We start from the raw sequence: 14735 nt of genomic DNA, 5'->3' as shown, positions 1-14735 counted from the left end.
GGGTACATTCCCACACAACAGGTTATCATGCCATGTTCTTTCGGTATCAGGTGATATCCCCATAAATAATGTCGCCACACATATAGTCGCGATAAACGGTATAGGCAACATTATTTATGGGGACAATATATGCGGTAAATGGGAGCAGGGATAGTGGGGCTGTCCACCGCTCCCTTAAAAAAAATATGGGGGTTGAGCGGGTGTCCCCCGCAGGTCCCATATTGTAATATTGCTGCAAATAAACGGCCCCATTCTTATATGACAAAATTATTGCGAGGATATTATCACATGAAACAGTTCTTTCTTGCAGAGGGGTGCCCTGACATCTTTTTGAATGTAAAAGGAACTTGGGGTTGGCAACCCTAAGTTACCTAGGGTTATCCAGACGTGACCCGTTGCTCATTGTGCTCTGAGAGGCCCAGTTCCACCTCACTGATGAGGCCCGACTAGGCCGAAACATGTGTAAGGGATTGCTGTTGGTACCCTTGTTCAAAGGACGATTGCCATAGCCTTTCGGTGCTGGACTGCTCAAGTGGGCGGGAGAAAGATTGATATGCAAATCGATATTCCTCTTTTGTGAATGGTACAGTGAGCTAAAAACATGTGGCTGCGGACTGTGAGGGGGTACATTCCCACAGAACAAGTTATCATGCCATGTTCTTTCTTGCAGTGGGGCGCCCTGACATCTTTTTGTATGTAAAAGGAACTTGGGGTTGACAACCCTAAGTTACTTAGGGTTATCCAGACGTGGACCCGTTGCTCATTGTGCTCTGAGAGGCCCAACTCCACCTCATTGATGAGGCACGACTAGGCCGAAACCTGTGTCTGTGGATCACTGTTAGTACTCTTGTTCAAAGGAGGATTGCCATAGCATTTCGGTGCTGGACTGCTCAAGTGGGCGGGACAAACACTGATATGCAAATGATTATTCCTCCTTTGTGAAAGGTACAGTGAGCTAAAACATGTTGCTGCGGACTCTGAGGGGGTACATTCTCACAGAACAAGTTATCATGCTATGTTCCTGCTTGCAGAGGGACGCCCTTACCTCTTTTTGAAGACTTTGCATGGGGTTTACTTTATAACATATAGTACCTTGAAACCTGACCGGATCCTACGCTTGGCAATACACTTTACATGTAGTTTAATGTAAATAACATGCAACATTTTTCTATAGAGAAAAGCAATTTCACACATGCAGTGCTCTTCATTGTTTTTTCTCTCTGCACATTTGGCAATTCTAGCAGTGTGTTAGCACAACAGACTTTTTAAAAACAAAACACTTTTTATATTTATCGAACCTTTCCTCCTCCACCAATATACAATGAAGAATCTCTCTTCTACCAGGAGTCACTTTCTCACTCTATGTAGAGAGTATGCTTTTGATTAGGGACTTCAATCTATTTAATTTGGCGAGACACTTTTCTGCCCCAGCACAAACCCTGATATTCATTTTATTATGGAAACCCCTCTGCTTTTATGAAGGGTCTGTGGAATGGGGAGCAGCTGTGAATTTAATTTTTATGCACCCCTCCATTAAGGGAATTTTGGGGTTCGCAAAAAGAAATAGAAGTACCCAATTTCTTTAACAGATTATATTTTTATCCACACTGCAAGTGATGTTGTTGATTTTGAATTCCAACAAAATCACCTTGTGCCAGTTGGCTATATGGGAATTAATTAAATTATTACTTGGTAAGAAAATGCTAGGGATCTACTTCTGTGCCCCGCCCACTAAATAAGGGGATGGTATTAGCTCCAACAGATTTCCTCAAACCTTGGTTTGGTTGGACAAGTTACTTACATAGAATATTTCTGGATTTTGTACTCAGGAAAAGACACCTCCTCGGGACTCCTGAATCATCTCATGGACCGCATAGGGACTTGGTCAGATGGCCTCTCCAGGTTCAGTCATGGATACCTCCAGAAACCAACCCTTTATTTGCCTCTCCAAGTTCCCTCCAGATTTTAGTTTTCCTCCCAGTCTTATACACTTTCCAGACAATCTTGGTTTTCCAACAAATGTTTCCAGCAGTTCCTACTCAGATGATTTCAGACAGCTCTCCCCTTTTCTCATTGTGCCGCTCCTTATAAATCTTTAACCACTCCCCAAATTATCTAAATTAGGATGTGCCAGCTAATTCACTAACTATTCTAGATGGACATCTATTGTCCACCCCCATTGCAATCATTGGTTCATTTAGTAAGTAGGCATCATCCCTTGAGAGTTATGACTCCCCCACCCCTCTTGAAATTGCATTTTGACCACTTCAATTATGACCTTAAAAACTACAACATGGCCTTTAAAAAAAAATACAAATACAAGTCACAAAATGGTCTAATCATACCAGACTTATTTAAATGTGTCTCATTTTGGCACAATGTTGCAGGTTTGATTGACAGATTTCGTGATTTATTCAAACAAGGGAACAGCTAATCTCACAAGATTTTATGTGTAGGTATCTAAGTCAACATGCTATCGACACCTCGAATATCTGCATTATGACATTTTCTGGGAAGCTATGATCACATTTCAGCTTTAAACTCCATTTCCCAAGGTCGGATTTCTATCGAAGTTGTCTCAACAGATAGGCCTTGTCAAAAACTTTGAATGATATGTCAACCATTACTCTGTGAATTATAGTCCCGAGATAATCAACAATCATGATTCCCCCATAGGACCAATGTTAATTTCAAGGCAGCTGCATAATTTGTAACTTCAATTGCACATTATATCTCATTAAGAACTTCACATGTAATTCAGGCCATTTTCTTCTTTGTTTGTTTGGGTTGGTGTAAAGTCACTTACATTTTTTCTCCCCAGGCTAATGGACCATCTGTTCACTTATCTTTGAGAGCAGAGAGGCAAGCTCCACCTCCTGTCATCATGTGGTGGTCTTCTGTTGCATGTCATCTGTCAGTCACCCAAGGGAGGGACCACAAATTTACTTGAATTTTGTGGAATTATTTAGAGTTCACCACCATTAACTGGGTCCTTTGTTTTAACAGGGCTCTTCTGTTCACCTCATAAACCCTTTGTTACGCTCACCTGGTCTCTACAGGGGCGCCAAACGAAGCGGAGCAGTGACTGTCTCCACCAGCGTCACACGAAGCGGAGCGGTGAATGGCTACACGTGTCCTCTCTACTTTTACCCTTCCATCGCGAGTGAAGGTTTGCCTGTAATGTTGAGACGAAATGTTAACCAGCCGTAAGGGGGAGGATCGACTCCCACCTCCCTTGACCTCCTTCTGCACCCCTCTACTATGTCTCACCTTAGATTTATTAATGGCAGACTCTCCGTCCTGCGACTGAATGCAGGGACGCGTTGCTGTTCATAGGATCTAGTTGCGTCACTGATCCTATCGGCTGCTGTAGAGTTTTGAACGACTGTGACTCTGTAGGTAAGTCTCTATGCCAATAGATTCTTGGTATAATTTTGCTTAAAGTTCTTATTGCCAAAGTCCTCACTACTGTGCTTGTTTCTTTGCAGATGCAGTTTCGGTGTGCCTGATGAAAAAGTGTCTCCTCTCCACGATGATGAGCAGCGTTCCTGGAAGTGAGTTTAGCGCTAACGCGAAGTGAAAATGTCTTAAACTACGGTTCTTGTCACCTGCGCGTCTAACCTGCTGTTCCTTTACTGTTCTGCAGGTGCGGTGACTCCGGAGCGGCGATCGCGTGGAGACGCCTCGATGGATCGCAGGAGAGTGCAACCTCTGGGTGAGTATTAGCGCTGGCGCTATGCTGAAATGTCTTTAATACGACTTTTTTTTCCTGTGCGGCTAACCTGATGTTTTTTTACTGTTCGGCATGTGCGGTGACTCCGGGGGGACTGAAGAGGAAGCCTTTCAGATGGAGTTTCTGGTAAGAACTTAACTGCTGTCCTTATTCTTGTTCTCTCTCACTGCTTCCTTTCTTTCTTCACAGGTGATGGTTTGTGATACCCAAGACGGGTGTGGCTGAAGACCGGGTTGACTGGAGCTAGCAGACACGCTGAGCGTTACGCTGCAGGATTGCAGAATAACGCGAAGCGTGTTCTGTCCTTAGGGTGTGGTTCATATAGCCTCACACAAGTAGTCCCAAGTGAAGTAGTCCCTCCACCCACACCCTGCAGGTAGTCCCAGGTAAAGTAGTCCCTCCAGCCATGCCTGAAATTAGACTGGCTCAGTTCCTTCAGGCTGGACTGAATGTGATTCCATTTCCCCTGCAACCTTACTTACTTGAAAGAATATTATGAGCCTGGCGCCAACGGCGCCAGGACAGAGTCTAGGAAGTCTTGAGGCAACCTTTTGGGGCCTTAAAGGTCTCCATAGGTGGGAGTAACTGGGGTAGGCTGGTCTGTTCCTGATGTCTGGGGGCATGCACCGTGACACACTTAGTCCAGCACAAACTCCATCCCTTTTCTTGGCTCTGTGAGTTTCAAAGACATTTTTTTAGATAAAGACAATGGGCAGGGCTTGACCTTTTGGCTTGCTGTGGAAATATCACTGAGCTCAGCATAGCTCTTCGTTCAGTCTCTTTGAACAGCAAATAAATGATGCTTTTGCATTCTGACTTTTGTAAATGGGATTTTCACCAATGTCTTTTACATGGAACTTGCGCCAGGATTTTCAATCTTCAATTTCGCAGTTTCTTTTAAAACTGTTTTGATAAGCCACCAATTTCCTTAATCTGTGCCTTTCAATTTACTTCTGGCAAACTGAGTTTCATTTCCCATGTGTTCCTTTCCTTCCAGGCTACAGAATGCGTCTATTTCTAGTTTTCCATGGCAGCTTTCTTTTTGTTCATTTGTTTCATAATGCAGTAAAGGGTTGGTATCTGGTTTTGGGGCTTTGTCCAGGCCCATTTCAAGTTTATACTCTTTGTTGCTCTGTAAGCTGCATTTTAAAGTGTGGTAGTTGGAAATGAAATGCTGCACTTTTTGTTTGACAGTCACATCTTGCTTTACATATTTCTGCACATTTTAGGCCTATCAAGGCCAGGGCAGGTCATCAGTCTTCGAGCTGCATATAAACCCAACAGTATCATGTACTTAATGTGCACATGTAATGTAATGTAAGTGGTCTTGTATAGCGCCAGCCTGCGTGGGAAAGTAGAAAAAGCAGATGCAAATCCTGTAGTGTTGATGGGTGTGTGTCGGAAGAATCTGGTTCCTAAGTGCCATGTGCTTTCTATGGGTTTGGTGGAATAAACCTGAGAGTATGTAATCCAAAGGGAAGAGCCCAGTATCTGATAGACTACAGCACTTTGTCTGATAGCCGCTGATGTGGGAGAGTTTGACAGGGCTTAAGATATGATATGATATGGCATTTATAACGCGCCTATGAACAAGTGTTTCAAGGCGCAACGAGGCAAGGGAGGGGAACAGAGGGAGGACAGACAACGATCCTACTAGGCCAGGTGTCATTCAGATCGCGCAAGTGCATGGGAAGGGGGCAGGGACAGTGTAGTACAAGATGATAACAAAAAGTAAGTAATGGCCAGCATGTGGCAAGTGCATGGGTAAGTGCATTTCCCCACCTATAGTACTGTGCTCGCATTCACACGGAATGCTGCCTCGAGCACTTTAAGATGGCCGCATGGGGGAGACTAGCTACAGCCACGATCAACTGGCCCTGCAACAGCCCTGTACCATAAGGGGCACCCATTGGCTGGAGTGCCCACTACCTCCAGTCCAGACACCGGAGCAGGAAAGCGGAGGCGGAGCCGGCATTAGCCAAAGGCAGTAGCATAAGGCTACTGCCTGTTTTGGCTCCGCTTCGTGTCCCCTGCTCAAGTGACAATCAACAGAATACAGTTAGGGCTGATTATAGTACGCGAGCAGTACACCAGTTTAGGTAGTGTTAACGGTAGGAGATGAGGATGTAGAAAGAGTTCCCTCGAGTCCACTCGTATTGAGTCCATGTAGGAGCGAAACAGTGACCATGCGTTCCTGGGTCTAGAATGCAGTGGCTGTTGGTTGGACCAAGTTTCCTCAGTGTCGGATGCCCATGTTACAGATCTAAGCCATTCAGTGTGTGAAGGAGCTCCAGGGCGGGGTCAGTATAGCAGAATGCACCGTGCGGCGAGGAGCATGCAGAGTCCTGCTAGTTTTTGGGTGTTCTGTCCCAACCCAGGAAACTCGTGAAACAGGCATTGTAGTGGAGGAGGTGGTAATGGTGTGGTCCAGGACCGCAGACAACATCGTACAGACCATTTCCCAAAACTGGGCTAGGTGGGGGCAGGACCAGATCATGTGTATTTATGTGGCACTATCGCACCCGCATCTCGGACATTTGTGGGAGTGTTCCGGGGACATGCGGTGCAACCTGATACAGGTGCAGTGGTATCTATGTAAAATTTTAAATTGAATTAATTTAAAACGAGAATTAAAGGACACCCCCACATATGCGCACATATGATTCCATTGCTGGTCCGACAGTTCCACCCCTAGGTCATCTGCCCATGATCGTTTCAGTTTATCGGATGAAGGAGTGGATTTATTTTGTAGCAATGTGTACAATCTGGAGATCTTCCCTTTGACAGAGGCAGCGTTGCATAGCTCGGCCAGGATGGGATAGTTGGGGTTATTGTGGGAAACATGGGGTATCTAAGTTTAAGGAGGCGGCGGAGGCCCGAATATTGGAGCCACGCAGCCGGTTTCCGTCGTAGTGTCAGTGGGAGATCCGGCCATTCAAGGAAGTTATCCTGGGCAAACACATCACGGGCCGACTCATAACCCGCCTCGGACCAGTGGAGCACCATGGGCGAAGGAATATGTGGGACCCCCGGCAGAAAATTCCAAAGGGGAAGTTGACCATGGAATGGGTAGGATGTATTGGTCAGTTTCCAGATCTTGGCAAGGGCAAGCGATATACTGGCTACCGGGTCATGAGAGTTATGCTCAGGGTGTAGAGGTGCAAGAATTAGGGATCGGACATCCCGTCCCTTTACCTCCAGCTGTTCTAGTCTAACGTGTGGAGGGGGATCTGAGGTGTTAAACCAATGTGAGGCAAATTGGGCTTGGGGAACGACCCAGTATTTAGTAAAATCAGGTGCAGCAAGCCCGCCTCTATCAATGGGGGCAGTCAAAGTCCCCAGCTTAAGATGGACTGCTCCAGAGTGCCACAAAAAAGAATTAACAATACGGGTCTGTTCCTGGAAGAAGCCCTCACCAGGCCACAGGGGTATATTAGTGAACTGATAGAGTAACTGCGGAAGCACTATCATCTTCAGGATCCCAATCCTACCTGCCAGGGAAATTGGTAGTCTCGCCCAGCCTGAAGCCTTCCCTGCGAGAGCGGTTAGGTGTTGCCCATAGTTACTTTCGTACAAATCATCGAAGTGGCGTGCCACCTCAACGCCCAGGTAGGTGAACTTTGATTGAGCCCAGGTAAAACCCCCCAAGTCAGGGGGCAGGGACTGTGACTTCAGTTAAGGGGAATAGGGTGGATTTAGAGCAATTCACCTTAAGGCAAGAGATATGCCCAAAGTGTAGAACATCCGCAAGGACTGGAGCTAGATTGAGGGCAGGGGAACAAATATACAATAAGGCGTCATCAGCATACAGTGAAATATCTGGAAGACCCCCAGTTCGTAGACCTCTATGCGCGTGGGATTGGCGCATCATATCCGCAAATGGCTCCATGGCTATGGCAAAAATCAGGGGGGAAAAGGGGCAGCCCTGCCTAGTGCCCCTGGCAATTTGGAACGGGGGTGAGCATCTATCCTCAGTGCGGACCCTAGCTACCAGGTCAGAGCAAAGTAGCGCCACCCAGGAGCGGAAAACCGGACCAAAGTTAGACTTCAGAAGGAGATGCCACAAGTAAGACCATGGTACAGAATCAAATGCCTTTTGCACATCAAGTGTGGCGGCAACCACTTGAATCTTAGGGTTAATTCTACTGATGATATTAAACAAGCGTCTAAAATTAAGGGAGGTTGAGCGCCCAGTAATGAACCCCGCCTGGTCTGGGTGAATAATATGTGACAGGTACGATGCCAACTGCAGAGCAAGTAATTTGACGTCAATTTATATGTCACAGTTGATAAGAGATAGGGGCCGATACGATCCAAGTTGTATAGGGGGTTTGCCGGGCTTAAGGAGGACAGTAATTATGGCCTCACGGAGAGAGGGAGGCAGTCTAGCAGTCCCGCAGGACTCATCCCAGAGCGCCAGAAGATGGGGGATCAGACGGGGTTTATATTGTTGGTAAAATTCGACGGGGAGACCATCTGTGCTTTACCCGGGGATAAGAAATCAATAGCCAAGGAGATCTCCACCGTAATCAGTGTGTCCAAAAGGTTGCTGGTATCAGTAGATAGGACAGAGAGGGGGAGGCCATCTAAGAATGCATCAACCTCGTCTATGGTGGGGCTGTCAGCCTTAGAGTAGAGAGACTCGTAGAACGAGCGGTATTCAGAGTAAACATCTTCTGGTGACGTAGCCAGGGTGCCATCGGGCCTTTGGATAGCAGATATGCCCGGGGAGCCCAACTCCCGGCGGACCAGGCGAGCCAAGACCCAACCCGGCCATTCCCCCTCCCCATACCTCTGAGCCAGGCCAGGGTTATCAAGAAATGTACGTTCTCGTTCTGCATTTGAACAGAATGTATCAAGTTCAGTACCTTTGTCTGCTAGGGTAGTGGGGGATTGATGCATTGAGTATTGGGCTTCAAGGGCGGATAGTGTTAATTCACTCCCACAGAGATCCCTCCGGATCACTTTAAGGATCCCATTCTCCTTGGAGATAGCAATGCCTCTGATGTAGGCCTTGAATGCCTCCCAAAGAGTGGCCTGCGAGGAAACAGATCCTGTATTTAGAGCAAAGTAATAATTGATGGCCGATTCAATCTCAGCCCTGAAGGCAGTGTCAAGTAGGGAGAGAGATTTCATCCTCCATTGCCAAATTTTATTGAGATCTGGCCCCCAATCAAGGGAAATGGTCACCTGGGAATGATCGGAAAATGTCCTGGATAGAACCGATAGGTGTGAAACAATCCTAACCAGTGTGTCTGAGATCAACCACCTACCAATGCGTGAGTGAGAGTCATGTATCGAGGAGTAAAAGGAGTATGAGCGAGACTCGGGGTACATGAGTCTCCACACATCCACTATCGACAGCTGGGGGAGCAATTTAATAATAGTGTGGGCTGCTTTGGAAAGTTGACAGGGTTTGGTGCCCTATCTGTCAAGATCCACATCGAGGATGACATTAAAATCGCCCTCCCAGATGATTGGAACAAGAGGGAAGCCCGCTAAAAGGGAAGCCAAGTGTAAGTAAAACTCAGGTTCGTCCACATTGGGTCGATGGATGTTACGTAATAAAACTTCCCTGTGTTGAAGAGTGCAATAAAGCAGTATGTATCTCCCTTGGGGGTCGACGTGAGAGGCCTTGCATTGAAAATTAATGCTCCTGTGAATCAGGGTCATGACTCCTCAGTTTTGGGTGGAGTAATCAGTATGATATCTCTGGGGTCCCCAAGATTTAGCAAATATTTGGCATTGCTCAGAGCGTGCATGCGTTTCCTGTAAGAACAGGATTTTAACACCATGCCTTTCAGCGTAGAGCTGTAGGTGCTGCATTTTCTTGTAGTTACCCAACCTTCTCACATTCCAACTCATAAACGATAAGTCGTTGTTAACCATTAGGACACAGGTGCAGAATGACCAGCAAGAGTTGACGACCAGGTCGCCCATGGCATAAAACTAGGGAAATGCCAACCTGGTGCGAGCCAGTATAGTTTGGTCTTTGCATATCCATGTATTCTCTCTCCCCACTAGGCATCAAGCACTTTTGAACAAAACTACCCCCCACCCCCACCCACATCCCTCCCCCAATCAGAGGAATGACAACCCAATAATAATAAGGAGCTAGACAACGACCCTGAGCAACTGACGTAATGAACAGATGGATAAAACAGCAGGCCGCCCCTCAGAAGGGGACAAGAAACAACTGGACCCAACAAATGCACAAAGCCGTTACTCAACCATGAAAGCATGGGGGGATTGGATGCCATCACCCCAGGAAATGTTCCTCGATGAACTTGGAGGCCTCCTCCGGAATTGTAAAGAAAAATGTCTGGTTGGAGTTTTCGACCCTCAGTGTGGCCGGGTATAACATCGAAGATTTGATACCCAACTCACAGAGCCTCCTCTTGACCGCTAAAAAGGTCTTGCGCTCCTGCTGAATGGACACTGAAAAGTTGGGATACAGGTGAATCCTGGAGGATCCCAGTAGGAGGTCTCCCTTGGCCCTCGCTGCCCTGAGGAGAGCATCCCGATCTCGTAAGTTAAGAACCCTTGCAATAATAGGGCGCAGGGGTGCATCGGGCCTGGGCTTAGCCGATAGGGAACGGTGAGCTCTCTCAATTGCGTATTGCGGCGAGAGTTTGGGTGAATCAAGTAGTGACAATAGGGCACGCTCCACATAGTCCTCCATTGGCTCATTAATGCCGTTCTCCGGGGTCCCAATAATGCAAAGGTTATTGCGCCTAGAGCGCGATTCAAGGTCCTCGTTTTCTTTAGAGATCTCGTGCACTTGCCTAGATAAGGAGGGAGACCTCCGCCCTGAGGGAGCTCAGATCATCCTCAACAGAGCTCACCCTCGTCCCAACCTCAGCTACCCAGCCATCGGTCTTTTCAATATGAGCCTTTATTGAGGATATGGTGCCATTCATGTCATCTAGTTTGGAGTGTAGGGTGGTAAACCCCTCACGCATGAAATCCATCATTGATTGCGGCTCCGCTGGGTAAGGGGATGTTGAGGTGGAGGAACTGTGACAGTGTACTTCATCCGGTGGCCTTGGTGATGTTTTAATGAACATATTAATAGAACTCTGTTTTTTCCTAGCTCCCTTGGTCATGTCGGGTCGCGAGAGCAGGCCAGCAGGCCAAGGAGTAGTAGGAGAGCTCAAGTGGTAAAATGTTGAAAGGACACAACCAAAAAGGAGTACTGAAGAGGGTCAATCGTCGAGACGGAGGATGAGACGTCGCAGCACGTGTCAGCCAGACCAGCCCCAGTAATGGAGATCTCCAAAAGCTGCTCCCGCTGCAACACGATGGTCAGGTGGTGACAGCAAGGGTGCCAGCAAGTAGGCTACATCGGGTTGGAAGAATTAGTACATGTGAGGGAGGAGGTTGTACATATGCAGTGGCCGAGGGAAGACGGGGGGATTACCCAGCAGTAAGCAGTGGGTCACAGGATGAAAGGGTCAGCCTGGGACAACAAGGTGGAGGGGCTCCTATGACGGGGCGCAGCCCTGAGGGCACAGCGAGGGCACCCACACTCCAGGCTGAACAATTGTGAAGAAGGTGGGCTGTTTAGTCTGTATCTAAGCAGAAGTTGGTAGCAGGTCCCCTGCTCGCATCAGTACACGGCAGATCCGATGAGGAGGAGCAAGGCAATGGAGTCCACCGGGAGATATGTTGAGGAGTGGTGGAGGGAGGAAATGATCAGGCAATGCCCTATGTCCAGTTCTCCTATGATGAGATAGCAGAGTAGAAACTGCACCGGTGAGGGGGGCGGCAACAGGAGAAAGGCCAGTTGAGGAGTAGAGAGCCAGGATGAGGGAGCAGTCCTGGGGAGCCCCACCATGAGGGACGCCAGCGCCCCTGTCAAACGTAGTGCAAGGAGAGCTGCGATGGATGAATGGCGGTGTAAGGGACATGAATGAAACCGCCCTCCCGTGGGGCGCAGGGGCCACGGTGCAGGAGACTCACTGCCGATATGAAGTACTGCCGTGCTCCGGCACAAGGCTTCTCCCTATGCCCTCCGGCACCGGACATCCACTGCGGCGGTCCACGGCCCCGGCCTCTCCTGTCAGTCCATCTTCAGGTGGTCCCGCCCGGCTGCACATACGCGGGCGACCGAAGGAGGCCAATTCACCCGAGAGGCCGTCCAGGGTGCCCACGGGAGGACAAAGAGGTAGCACTCACTGGCCCGGGAGAGGGCTTGTAAGCAGATAATATCCTGGTAGCAAGCATTCCGAAGGATCGAGGAATGAAGATAAGTGGGCCTCTCCCCCACCACAGGCCAGTCAGCCTCGGTGCTGCGTAGGAATCAGTCCGACAGCTCCGGAGCCAAGGAGCGAGTGGGAACGCTGGTCGCCAGCGGTCTGAGACAGGGAGCAGAATCTCTCGAGGAGAGCCGAGTTATGGGCTCTAAGTTGAGCGAACGGTGCAGAGAGGTATGAGAGCCCCTTTCCTGAAAAATGACCGTCAGTAGTCCTCAGCACCCGCAGATGTGTACGAGGATCTGGCCACCTCGTCGGAGCCCACACATTAATCAGCCATCTTCAACGCCGTGCAATAGCAGCCCCTCCGGGACCTTTTCTCAGACCCTCCAGGCTCTTCAACTTCAGGACTAGCTGGTTTCATTGGACCTTCAGGATGCTTACTTTCATGTGCCAATCCATCTCAAACACAGAAAGTACCTGAGGTTTGCAATTGGTGGTTCTCATTATCAGTTCCGGGTTCTACTATTTGGGCTATGCTCCGCCCCAAGAGTTTTCACCAAACTGATGGCGGTGGTGGCAGCGAGTATCAGAAGAAGGGGGATTCACGACTACCTTTATCTGGACGATTGGCTAATCAGAGCGAGTTCATCTGAACAATCCCAGGAACATCTGGCCTTGACCTGCCACTTCTTACACAGTCTGGGCTTCTCCCTCAATTACAAGAAGTCACAAATGATTCCAAGCCAAAAACTCCAATTCATCGGAACGATCCTGGACACTTCCTCAAGGAAAGCCTCGCCTCCCGAGGAGAGAGCTCACCACATTCTGCAGATAGTAATGAAAATTAAAAATGCCCAACATCTACCGGCATTAGACTTTCTAAGGTTGCTAGGCCTCATGGCATCCTGCATTTATCTGGTGCCAGAGGCCAGATTGAGGATGAGATCCCTTCAGTGGGCCCTCAGGACTCAATGGTCCCAATTTTCAGGGGAGATGTCAGATCTTCTACAAGTCCCGACAAAAGTGGCTCAAGATCTGCTATGGTGGGCTTGCAAGGAGAATATACTCGTACTCGTAAGTACTGCTTTGCCGTGTGTTCTGGACTTCGTTGCATCTGCTGGATCAAAGAGGACTTCACAAGTTCAGCTTTCATACACAACAGCGTTTTCTACAGCGTTCATTGACTGTTTTCTGTGATTGACATCACATTAAAAAATAAAAAACGCCCCCAGCAGGGGATTGGTTGTTGCTCCTTACCCAAGCTCCCTTGCTATATCAGCCCGGTCACCCGCGCACAGCGCGCGCCCACACGGGCAAGTACTCGTAAGTACCGCTTTGCCGTGTGTTCTGGACTTCGTTGCATCTTCTGGATCAAAGAGGACTTCACAAGTTCAGCTTTCATACACAACAGGTGATTGAACTTTGCAGCCAGACTATACTATGCTGTAGTTGATTTCAGTGCTGACGACTGTTTTCCACAGCGTTTTCTACAGCGTTCATTGACTGTTTTCTGTGATTGACATCACATTTAAAAAAAAAACGCCCCCAGCAGGGGATTGGTTGTTGCTCCTTACCCAAGCTCCCTTGCTATATCAGCCCGGTCACCTGCGCACAGCGCGCGCGCACACAAGCAAGTACTCGTAAGTACCGCTTTGCTGCTTCGCCGAGGCGGCCAAGCGGTCGAGGCGCGATACTAGCACTGCAGGGTCAACCCGAGTGGCAGGCAAGGAAACCCTGTGAATAGGTATGGCATTTGCTATGTATAACTTAAAATCACAAATGCCCCCTGCATTAGTAGGAGTAAACTTATGTACTGCGCCTCCTATTAAAGCAAGCTATGCTCCACAAGAGGTCCTGCCTGCGCCGAAGTCTCAGCGTGTTTTTCAAACAAACATGGGGACGGCAGGGCCTCAGACTGAAATCAATGACATCGTGAGCTCCAGCATCCAATGGGTTGTTAATTGTGTGTTGGAGTCTACTACCATGCCGACGCATAAGCCCCGGGGGATCTCTGACCAGACCATACTTAAGGCACTCAAAGCGTATGGTGTTCATGCCAAATGTAATAGATTACTGCCACTATCCCCAATTCCCTACCCGATTGATTGTGACGATCGCTCTGGCATCTCTATCTATGTCGCCAATCTCAATCGTAGATGAAATAGCAGCTATAAATATATCTGCTCAACAGCCTGTCTGCCCATCATCCGCTCCCTCGTCTTCTAGCTCTGACTTACCTTCCTTTGCTATGCCTGCACCACGCACTAACAACAAGGTCAACACACAGTCAAGTGCTGTCCCTCCTCCATGCTGCTCGCATGGATACAAAGCTGAAGTGGCGCTAACAGCCATTAACTCTTCAGTGATTACCTTGATAAAACCTTTTGAGGTACTTGACCATAGAATAGCGACCCAATCGTTGAATCTGGCTAAATTGTCAGGACAAATTGAGGGAAATCATACTTTGATTCTTGAACGACTGGATAAAAATAGCTCAGCACAAAATCAACCCAACTATGTTCCGATGCTTCCAATGTTTGAGGATGTCATATCTTCTATCATAGCACGTCCTATGTCCTATGTCCATAGAGAGCTTTAAAGGGAAAGATACATCATATGTTGATCTTACAGTTAATTCAGAGGATAATGATGTGGTAGAGGTAGTGACAACAGAGGGAAATGTGGTGACAAATGCACCAGTGCCACCATGCCAGAAGATTAAAAATGCTAAAAATAAGATGAAAGGCCCGAGAGCGATAGGAAAAAAAAAAACATGACAAATCTTAAAAGACCCAAAAACACTC

This window comes from Ambystoma mexicanum, chromosome 7p (genome assembly GCF_040938575.1).
Source record: "Ambystoma mexicanum isolate Mex_15411 chromosome 7p, UKY_AmexF1_1, whole genome shotgun sequence".
Taxonomy (NCBI): domain Eukaryota; kingdom Metazoa; phylum Chordata; class Amphibia; order Caudata; family Ambystomatidae; genus Ambystoma; species Ambystoma mexicanum.
Note: the sequence above shows the minus strand (reverse complement) of the source record.